Raw genomic sequence first — 11474 nt, 5'->3', positions numbered from 1 at the left:
CAGCTCTTCCCTAGTCATCTTTTGAGTGCCTTCCAACCTGGGGGGCTCATCTTCCAGCACCATATCAGACAATGTTCCACTGCTATTCATAAGGTTTTCACTGGCTAATGCTTTTCAGAAGTAGACTGCCGGGTCCTTCTTCCTAGTCTGTCTTAGTCTGGAAGCTCAACTGAAACCTGTCCTCCATGGGTGGCCCTGCTGGTATCTGAATACCGGTGGCATGGCTTCCAGCATCCCAGCAACACACAAGCCCCCACAGTACGACAAACTGACAGACACGTGGGGGATTCATAATTTAGTTTTTGTTAATACTACTGTTGTAGGATTGTCTATGTTGTAGTAATTACTAGAGCCCTGGTGGTGCAGTGGTTAAGAGCTTGGCTGCTAATCAAAAGGTTGGCAGTTTAAAGCTACCAGACATTCCTTGGAAACTCTGTGGGGCAGTTCTACTGTGTCCTATAGGGTAGCTATGAGTCAGAATTGACTGGACGGCAACGGGTTTGGTTTTTGGTATAGTAATTACCGTCGCTCTTTTTTCTTGCATTCCTCTTGGTGTCCTCCCATGGCTTGGTGATGTTTTGTTGACTTCTCTCATATTGTGTATTGCCTTTCCCTTCACCATAATTAACATGTAGACCTTGGAGAATGACAGTGGATCTTTGAAAACTTGACCAGGTGGTGACTCCAATTGCAGCTGCTGTTCCAGATGTCATTTCATTGCTTGAGAAAATTAATACATCTCCTGGTACCTGGTATGCAGCTATTGATCTGGCTAATGCCTTTTTCTTCATACCTGTTTCAAAGGACCACCAGAAGCAATTTGCCTTCAGCTGGCAAGGCCAGCAGTACATAGGCCTGTCATGGATTGAACTGTGTTCCCCAAAAATATGTGTCAATTTGACTAGACCATGATTCCCAGTATTGTGTGATTGTCCACCATTTTGTCATCTGATGTGATTTTCCTACGTGTTGTAAATCCTACCTCTATGATGTTAATGAGGCAGGATTAGCGGCAGCTATGTTAATGAGGCAGGACTTTCTACAGGATTAGATTGTGTCTTAAGTCAATCTCATTCGAGATATAAGAGAGAGAAGAGAGCAGAGAGACATGGAGACCTCACACCTCCAAGAAACAAGAGCCAGGAGAATAGCGTGTCCCTTGAACACGGGATCCCTGCACTGAGAAGCTCCTTGACCGGGTAAGATTGATGACAAGGACCTTCCCCTAGAGCCAACAGAGAGAAAAAGCCTTCCCTTGGAACTGGCACCCAGAATTTGGACTTCTAGCCTCCTAGACTGTGAGAGAATAAATTTCTCTTTGTTAAAACCACCCACTTGTAGTATTTCTGTTATAGCAGCACTAGATAGCTAAGAGTGTCCTACCTCATAGCTATATCAACTCTTCAGCCCTATGTCATAATTTAGTCCACGGGGACCTTGATCAACTTTCTCTTCCGTGAGATATTACACTGGTCCATTACATTGATGACATTATGCTGATTGGACCTATTAAGGAAGAAGTATCAATGACTCTGGACTTATTGGTAAAACATTTGCATGCTAGTGGGTGGGAAATTAATCTAACAAATATTCCGGTACCTTCCACCTCAGTGAAATTTATAGGGAACCAGTGGTGTGGGGCATGTTGAGATATTCCTTCTAAGGTGAAAGATAAATTACTGCATCTGACCCCTCCCACAACTAAAAAAGAAGGCACAATGTCAAGTGGGCTTCTTGGAATTTTGGAGGCAAACATATCCCTCATTTGGGTATGCTACTCTGGCTTATTTATCCAGTGACTCGAAAAGCTACTAGTTTTGAGTGAGACCCAGAATAAGAGAAGGCTCTACAACAGGTTCAGGCTACCATGCTAGCAGCTCTGCCACTTGGGCCATATGATCTGGCTGATCCAGTGATGCTTGAAGTGTCAGTGGCAGACAGAGATGCTGTTTGGAGTCTTCGAAAGGCCCTTATTGGTGAATGTCAGTGCAGACCCTTAGGATTTGGAGCAAAGCCCTGCCATCCTCTGCAGATAACTACTCTCTTTTTGAGAAACAGCTTTTGGCTTGTTACTGGGCATTAGTAGAGGCTGAACACTTAACCACCGGCCAGCAAGTCAGTATGTGGCCTAAACTGCCCATCATGAACTGCTCTGATCCACAGAGCCATAAAGTTGGAAGTGCACAGCAGCGCTCTACCGTTAAATGCAAGTGGTATATACAAGATTGGGCCTGAGCAGGACCTGAAGGCACAAGTAAGTTAGTTACATGAAGAAGTGGCTTAAATGCCCATGATCTCTACTCCTGTCACATTACCTGGTCTCTGAATGGGCCAAAGAAGTGAAGATATTTATGTCTTATGTGAATGCTCACAAAGGGTGAACTCAGCAGAGGAGGATTTTAACAACAAAGTGGATAGGATGATGCATTCTGTAGAAACCAGTCATCCTCTTCCCCCAGCCACTCCTGTCATTGCCCAATAGACTCAAGAAAAAAGTGGCCATGGTGGCAGGGATGGAGGTTATGCACAGGCTCAGCAGCATGGACTTCCACTCACCAAGGCTGCCCTGGCTACAGCCACTGCTGTGTGCCCAATCTGCCAGCAGCAGAGACCAAGACCAACACTGAGTCCCTGATATGGCACTATTCCTTGCAGTCATCATCCAGCAACCTGGTGGCAGGTTGATTACACTGCACTGCTTTCATCATAGAAAAGGCAACGCTTTGTTCTTACTGGAATCGACAGTAACTGTTCCCTGCACGCAATATTTCTGCCAAAACTACCATCTATGTGCTAACAGAATGCCTTATCCACCATCATGGTATCCCACACAGCATTACCTTGGATCAAGGGACTAACTTCACAACAAATGAAGTGTGGCAATGGGCCCATGCTCATGGAATTCACTGGTCTTACCATGTTTCCCATCAACCTGAAGCAGCTGGCTTGATTGAGTGATGGAATGGCCTTCTAAAGACACAATTATGGCTCCAGGTAGGTGGCAATACCTTGCAGAGTTGGGGCAATGTTCTCCAGGAGGCTGTATGTAATCTAAACCAGTGTCCAATACATGGTGCCATTTCTCCCATAGCAAGGATTCATGGGTCCAAGAATCAAGGGGTGGAAATGGAAGTGGCACCACTTACTATTACCTCTAGTGACCCACTTGCAAAATTTTTGCTTCTGTCCCCGAGGCCCTATTCTCTGCACATTTAGAGGTTCCAAAGGGATGAATGCTCCCACCTGGAGACACATCACTGATTCCATTGAACTGAAAGTTAAGAATGCCACCTGGCCCCTTTGGGCTCCTTATGACTCGATAGGCAAAGAGGGAACTTACCATATTGGCTGGTGTGATTGATTCTGATTACCAAGAGGAAATTGGATTGATACTACATAAAGGAGGTTAAAAAAGTATGCCTGGAATGCAAAAGATCCCTTAGAGAGTCTTTTAGTACTACCATGCCCTGTGATTAAAGTTACTGGAAAACTACAGCAACCCAATTCCAACGTGACTACTAATGATCCAGACCCTTCAGGAATGAAGTTTTGGATTACCCCACATGGTAAAGAACCTCGACCAGCTGAGGTGCTTGCTGAGAGTAAAGGGAATATGGGTGGTGGAAGAAAGTAGTTCTAAATACCAGTTATGACCACATGACAAGATGCAGAAATGAGGACTGAAATTGTTATGAGTATTTCTTCTTGTATGCGTGCATCAAATAGTCTTGTTTTCTTCACTTAAAAAATTTAAGATGTAAACAAGACTAGTGCATTTTCAGCTGTACATGTGTTGGTTTTATCATGTTAGGCACAAGTATGACTTTATAATTGTCTTTATCAGAGGCTATGTATGCTTTAAGGAGATGTGTATAGGTGCCAAGTTGACAAGAGGTGGACTGTGATTGTTAAAGTTGTGTGTCAAGTTGGCTTGGCCATGATTCTCAGTGGTTTGGAGGTTATAATGTAGTTTGGTAGTTGTACAATGATGTAATCATCTCCATGATGAAATCTGCTATGAGCAGCCAATCAGTTGAAAGGGAGTTTCCTTGGGGATATGGCCTGCATCCAATATATGTGGACTTTCTGGCAAAGCTCACTGGCTTTTGCTGTGGCCTGAATCCTGCATGGTAACAGTGGTGGTGTAGTGGTTAAGTGCTACGGCTGCTAACCAAAAGGTCAGCAGTTTGAATTCACCAGGCGCTCCTTGGAAACTCTACCGGGCAGTTCTACTCTGTCCTATAGGGTCACTATGAGTTGGAATCTACTCGATGGCAATGGGTTTGTACATATATATGTACACTTCACTGGTTTTGCTCTTCTACAAAACCCAGCCTGAGACAGTTCTGTTTTTACTCTTTTGGAGAAGTCTTTTGATGAGAATAAGTGTTTAATTTTTAGGGTTCCCATTTATCTGGTTCATCTTCTGCTGTTTGTACATTTTTAGATGTATTTTGTATTCTATTTGTACCATATATTAGGACCCCCTAGGGCTATCCCTTTTTTTTCTTCCATGATCTTTATAGGTTCAGGTTTTATATTTAGGACTTTGATCCATTTTGATTAAAGTTTTTGAGTATGACATATACTTCTTCAGGGTGAATGGGACAGGGAATTATATTCTGACTTATCTTTGTATCCCCAGAAGGCTGCTCAGTAAGTATTTGTTATATTGAACTGAATTGAACAGCTTCTGTCTTTTCTCACTGACCTGCTTATCAGACTTTTCAATGAAAATTCTGAAAACCTTCACACAATGTTATAAGAGCAAGCAAACCATTTCTTTATTTTAAACCATTTCACCCTTCCAGAATATAACTTCAAACTGCTGATGGTAGGTCTAGTTCATTTTGGGGGAGGAAAGACCCTTAATAATAACCATACCAATTAACATTTATACATTGCTTTATAATTTACAAAGTGTCGTTGTAAAAAAACTAGTTTTCAGGGAGTTCATTCCGGAATCATAGCGACTCCATGTGTGTCAGAGTAGAACTGTGCTCCATAGGGTTTTCAATGGCTAATTTTTTTCAGAAGTAGATCACCAGGCCTTTCTTCCAGGGCACCTCTGGGTGGACTTGTAGCTCCAACCTTCTGGTTAGCAGTTGAGCGCATTAACCATATGCACCACTCAGGCACTCCTGTTCTCATTGTAAGTAGATTTTAATCTGGGGGTTCTGGATTCTGTTTATTTGACCTCTGTCGGGATAGTTTTTTTTTTTTTTTAATGGAACTTTAGATGAAGTTTTACAGAACAAAATTAGCTTCTTATCAAATAGTACACACATTGTTGCATGACATCGGTTAACAACCCTGTGACATGTCAACACTCTGCCTTCTCAACCCAGGGTTCCCTATTACCAGCTCTCCTGTTCCCTCCTACCTTCCAGTCCCTGCCCCAGGGCTGGTGTGCCCCTTTAGTCTTGTTTTGTTTCATGGGCCTTTTCAATCTTTGGCTGAAAGGTGAACCTCAGGAGCAGCCTCATTACTGAGCTGAAAGGGTGTCTGGAGCCATACTCTTAGGGTTTCTCCAGTCTCTGTCAGGCCAGCAAGTCTCGTCTTTCTTTCTGAGTTAGAATTTTGTTTTACATTTTTCTCCAGCTCTGTGCAGGACCCTCTGTTGTGATCCTTGTCAGAGCAGTTGGTGGTGGTAGCTGGGCACCATCTAGTTGTGTTGGACTTAGTCTGGTGGAGGCCATGGTAGATGTGGTCCATTAGTCCTTTGGACTAATCTGTACCTTGTGTCTTTAGTTTTCTTCATTCTTCCTTACTCCCAAAGGGGTGAAACCAGTGGAGTAACCTAGATGGCCACTCACAGGCTTTTAAGACCCCAGAGGCTACTCACCAAAGTAGAATGTAGAACATTTTCTTTATAAACTGTTATGCGAATTGAGCTAGATGTTCCCTGAGACCATGGTCCCCACAACTCTGTCAGAATAGTTTAAAGGCCAGTTTTGAAAGAAAAACATTAGTGTTCTTTTCTTGTTCTCTCCTGAGTCACAGATGATGGGCAACTTCTGTGTCTTTTGTTAGGCAGTTCAGCTACTCTCAGTAGTTGATGGAGATGTCCTCAGCTGTCACTTGGTGGGAGAAGCTGGCGTCACGTTACCACTGCACTTTTCTCTCAGAGATCTAGCAGGTGTCTGGGGACAATAACAGACTCATCTGCTCACATGGTGTCTTTGCAGTCATATATATCTTGCCTGCTGTTTTTAAAGCCCTGTTCCCATCCAAATAAATATTTTGTTTGCTTTGTTTTGTTTTTAAATTATCAGCCTCAGACCTCAAGAAAGAGTCTAAGTCAGTCTTATAGTACATCCTGTCTAGTGCTTGATCAAGATTTGCTTTGTGGAAAAATCAAAGTAATTGCTTCCATGACTTTATTCTTGGGTCAGAGGTACCCCAACCAATCTTAGCTGTATTGTTTTTCTTTTTTTAATGGCATTACGCATGAAATTATCTAAATCATAGGATTTTTAAAATTATGATACGTATTTATTATAAGCTGTTCTAGTCCTAAATCTTCTTTTAGACCTAGATTTACTAATTTTGGGTTACACTTTCTATAATACGTCATTATTCTTTTCTTTCTTTTTGCCCCAAATTGCTGGTTTTCAGAAAAGCCCCCTTGGCTCTGATGTCAGCATTCTACTTTCTGATATCTTTAATCTCCCTAGTGTAGCTATGAGGGATTCATCATGTGGGTTTATCTATTTAAGGAAATCTCATCTTTCCCTTTGATGCCCCATTGGCTTCCTTTAAAACATTTAAAATATCAGGCACCCTATATCAGTATCATATATTTTTATAATTTTTTATTTATGATTAATATGAATTTTAATTAAAAATCTGAGTAGTAATACTTGCACATGTTACAAAATTTAAGAAGTACAAAATGATCTATATAAAAAAAAACTCCTCCTCATCTCATCCCTCAGAATCCTTGCTCCTCTTCAGAGAGGCAATGTTGCCACTTTCCAGTCCAACATCTACATTTTAAGGCATAATCAAATTTCTGTCCCCTACTCTGAAGTCCCTCAATTATTAATTATATTTACTATACGTATCATGACATGATGCTGAAAAATAAGTTGAATATACTAAAGTGTACAAACAATCAGAATAGTTTGGATTAGAACATTGCACTTAGAAAACTGGCACCTGGAATGGATTTCTTCTGGGTGTAAGACCAAAAAAAAAAAAGCCTGTTGCCATCGAGTCGATGCTAACTCATGACAATTCCATGTGTCACAGAATAGAATTGCTCCATAGGGCTTTCTTGGCTATGGCTTTTACGGAGGGAGCTCTCCAGGGCTTTCTTCCCTGGTGCTTGTGTGTGGGGTTGAACCACCAGCCTTCAGGTTAGTAAACCCAAAAAACCAAACCCAGTGCCGTCTAGTCGATTCCAACTCATTGCAACCCTACAGGACAGAGTAGAACTGCCCCATGGAGTTTCCAAGGAGTGCCTGGCGGATTTGAACTGCCGACCCTTTGGTTAGCAGCCATAGCACTTAACCACTACGCCACCAGGGTTTCCTTCAGGTTAGTAAAAAAAAAAAAAAAAATTCAGGTTAGTAGTCGAGCGCAAACCATCTGCGCCACCCAGGGACCTTCTGGGTGTATGTCTGACCTCCCTTCCATGTATTTACTCTACCTGATTAAAGTTAGGTTTGAGATATAATTTTTTTAAGTCAAATTTGAGTACCTTTTTAGTGTACTTTGGTTGTTTTTCTCCAGTTGCTTTTACAAGAAAACGTGTCACTAACATTTTCTGCTTTGGCTGTTCTGATCACAGAGAATCCCAACGTGAAGCACCCCATCTCTAAAGTCAAGCTTCACCCTTAACAGAAATACGTATATGACGGGGAAATGCAGGAAGTCCCATTAGTTTAAGGCATCTTGACTCATCTTTAAAAGTTTCCCTAGATCGAGGTTTTGATTTATATAACCTTTGGCTTCGTGCCCAGAAGTTTTTACACCGTAGGACAATTCATCATAGTAACGTTTGGCAGGGATGAGGGACATGTCTTTCTTTTGGAGGGTGGGAGAAGGGTACTTGTTGAGGGCAGGCTTATCCTCGGGCAGGTTGGTTTTAGGAGAGCATACAGATGGACATAGATCTGGAAATGGATTTCCTTAAAACCATCCGGACATACATACCCCTTGCAAAACCGTTCTGTGCTACCCTGTTTGAAGGCTACTGCCCCGAGGTTCCTTGAAGGAACCCAGAGGCTCTTTTCTAAGGAGGGGGCTAGAGAAGGAGGGGGACAGTTTCTGGGCCCATCACTGCTGTTCATCTGGCGCAGCTGGGCTTTTATCTGTTTTACATTTAAAATTTGGTTTGAAGGAAGAGTTTTGCTGCTAAAAATAACAATTTGAAAAACAGAGCTTCTGTGGGGAACCATTTAAGGATTTTATGCAGGGAAGTGACATAATTAGGTTTTTGTTTCAAAAGGCCACTTTGGCATCTGAACGTATTGTGCAGGATGCATTGGAGGGAGCCGAGAATGGAGGCCCAGAGACTTGTCACAGAGGCTGTTGAAATTGTCCAACAGAAAAATCAGAACTGGCAACTCAGGACTCAGTCCCAAAGTGCAGCATCCACCTTAGCAGGGGCTTTGCGTTTGCCAGTCCCCACCCAACTGCTTCTCATATTTGCATTTCCTGCCTGGCCTGGGTAATAGGCCTTTGAATTTGTGATACTGCAACCCAGTTGGGCACCAAGTCTTGCTGTTTCTTCCTTCAAATTATCTCAGATTTTTTTCTCTCTTTCCATTACTATTCCATCATCCTAGACCAGGTACCTATCATTTTGTGCTTGGATTTCTCTGGGAGCTTTCAGACTGTCTGCCAACCAATCCTACATTGCCACTGCTAGCTGCTCTTCTTGTTCCTTTTTTTTTTTTTAATTAGTAGACTTTATTTTTTAGAACAGCTTTGTTGTTGTTGATTGCTGTTGAGTCATTCCGACTCATGGCAACACCATGTGTGCAGAGTAGAACTGCTCCTTAGGGTTTTTAAGGCTGTGACCTTTTGGAAGAAGATTGGCCAGGCCTGTCTTCGAAGGTACCTCCGGGTGGGTTTGAACCACCAGCCCTTCGGCTAGTAGTCTAGTGCTTAACCGTTTGCACCACACAGGGACTCCAGAATAGCTTTAGGTTTACCGAAAAATTTAGCAGAAAGCGCAAAGACTTCCCATATATTCCCAATACACAGTTTCCCTATTATTAACACCTTACGTTAGTGTGGTATATTTGTTACAATTGAGGAATCAATATTGATACATTATTATTAACTGAAGTCCAGCATTTACATTAGGGTTCACTCAGTTCTATGGATTTTGACAAATGCGTGATGTCATGTACTGTTACAGTAGCATACAGAATAGTTTCACTGTGCTACACCATCACCCTGCCTTGGTAAGCACTGATCTTTTTACTGTCTTTGTAGTTTTGCCAAGGAGCCCTGGTGGTGCAATGGTTAAGCGCTAGGCTGCTAACCAAAAGATTGCTGGTATGAATCCACCCAGCGACTCTATGGGGGAAAGACCTGGTGATCGGCTTTTGTAAAGGTTACAGCCAAGAAAATCCTATGAGAGCAGTTCTACCCTGTCACATGGGGTTGCTATGAGTCACCTGATGGCACCCAACAACAACCCAACATAGTTTTGCCTTTCCCAGAGTGTCATATAGCTGGAATCATGCAATACGTAGCCTTTTCAGACTGGGTTCTTTTACTTAGCAATATGCATGTCTTTTTGTGGCTTGATAGCTCTCTTTTTGTTTTTTCATCGCATATTTCAACCATATAGAGAGACTAATACAAAGAACACTTGTGTGTATTACCTGCTTTCCAATTTTGTCAAATTTTGCTCCACATTTCTCCTCTTCCTTGTTTTTGGATCCCAAGTGGCATAGTGGTTAAGAGCTCAGCTGCTAACCAAAAGGTCAGCAGTTTGAATCCACCGGCCACTCCTTGGAAACCCTATGGGGCAGTTCTACTCTGTCCTGTAGGGTCACCATGAGTCGGAATCGACTTGACAGCAACGGGATTTCCCTGTTTTTGGCTTCTCTAGGAAATTCAAAGCAGAGCAGAAGATTAAAATAGTGATTAATACATTTCCATTCTATAGAAACTGTCATAATTATGTTTGTTTTTATGTGAGATATTGCTTGTTTTTATGTGAGATATTTGTAAATTTAGCAAAATTTGAAACGGTGAAGCGAACTCATACTACTTCGTCTCAGTGAAAGATTTTGTGAAGAAAGTGAGATTTTAAGTGGAGCAAGGAAGGAAATATTATATTTGACACTTTATGCTATCATATGCTCCAAGGGGTGGTAAGTGACCACTTGGATTGGTAATAATGGTGAAAGGTGGTAATCAGAACATAGGGAAGCAGCATATGTACCTACCTGGAAGGCAGGCCAAGTGTGGGAGAGCAGAGGAGACACTGGGACCTGTCTGGACACTCAAGGAGGTGCAGGCCCAGGCCTGGATGGAACAGATGGGTGAAGTATAGGTTCGTCTGGAGCATGGATCATCATAAGACAAAGATGCATGGTTGCTTCTCCTGGCGATTTTTAAATTCCTCTCTTAGGTATCACTGGCTCTCTCTGAAGCACTTTCCATTGAAAAACGACTTCTATTTTCACAAAGCTGATATCTCTGGCCCTCAGAATATGGTACTAATTCATCTTTTAGAACACACACCTAGGCAGGTAAGTTGAAAGCTAGGACCTGATTTGAAAATATTTCAAATTTTAAAGCTTAACTTACAAAAGTTAAGTTAAAGCTTAACTACAAAAGAAAGCTATGAATGAATTAAAAGTAAAAACCTTTGACCCTTCAAACAATAAGAGCAACTCTTTGAGGAGGCTTTCATATGAATGTTTATGAAGAGCACTGGACCCAAGGTCTAGAACCTACTGTGTCCTGCTGCATGGATTGTGAGGGCAGGAGAGAGGTGGAGGGGAGTAGGGTACCTGAGCAGTAATGGGTTGATTGATTTTCAAGATTCTCCCTCGCTGAGGCTAAAAAATAATGTAGAATTTTAATAAACTCTTTCTTTGCCTTCTATATGGTTCACTACCTTTCTTTTATTATACTGCCTCCCCTTCCCCCTTACTGAAATCCATCATTTGAAATGGATCTTTTCTGCCTTATTTTAGCTTACTTTTCATGGCTGTTCTTTGCCCTCTGTTGGCAGGTTCTCTTGGAAGGGTCTTGTGTGCAGGGGATAATTGCATGTAGTCAAAGTATTTTTCTGCAGGTCAGGCTGGTCAAGCAGAGCGAAGACTGAAAGGTGTTTTGTTTTTCTGGAATTCTACAGGCCAGGAGGGCATGCTCTGGTTTAGAGCAAACTTGAAAGTCCAGACTTAGCTGTGAAATCAGGTAAGTTATGAAACTGTTCAGCTCTGACCTGGGAGTCAGTTTAGGACATCAGGACCTACCATGGAGAAGATGAGCACGAG

Source organism: Loxodonta africana, chromosome 9, assembly GCF_030014295.1.
Source record: "Loxodonta africana isolate mLoxAfr1 chromosome 9, mLoxAfr1.hap2, whole genome shotgun sequence".
NCBI lineage: Eukaryota > Metazoa > Chordata > Mammalia > Proboscidea > Elephantidae > Loxodonta > Loxodonta africana.
The sequence above is the reverse complement of the archived record's forward strand: the minus strand, read 5'-3'. Positions refer to the sequence as shown.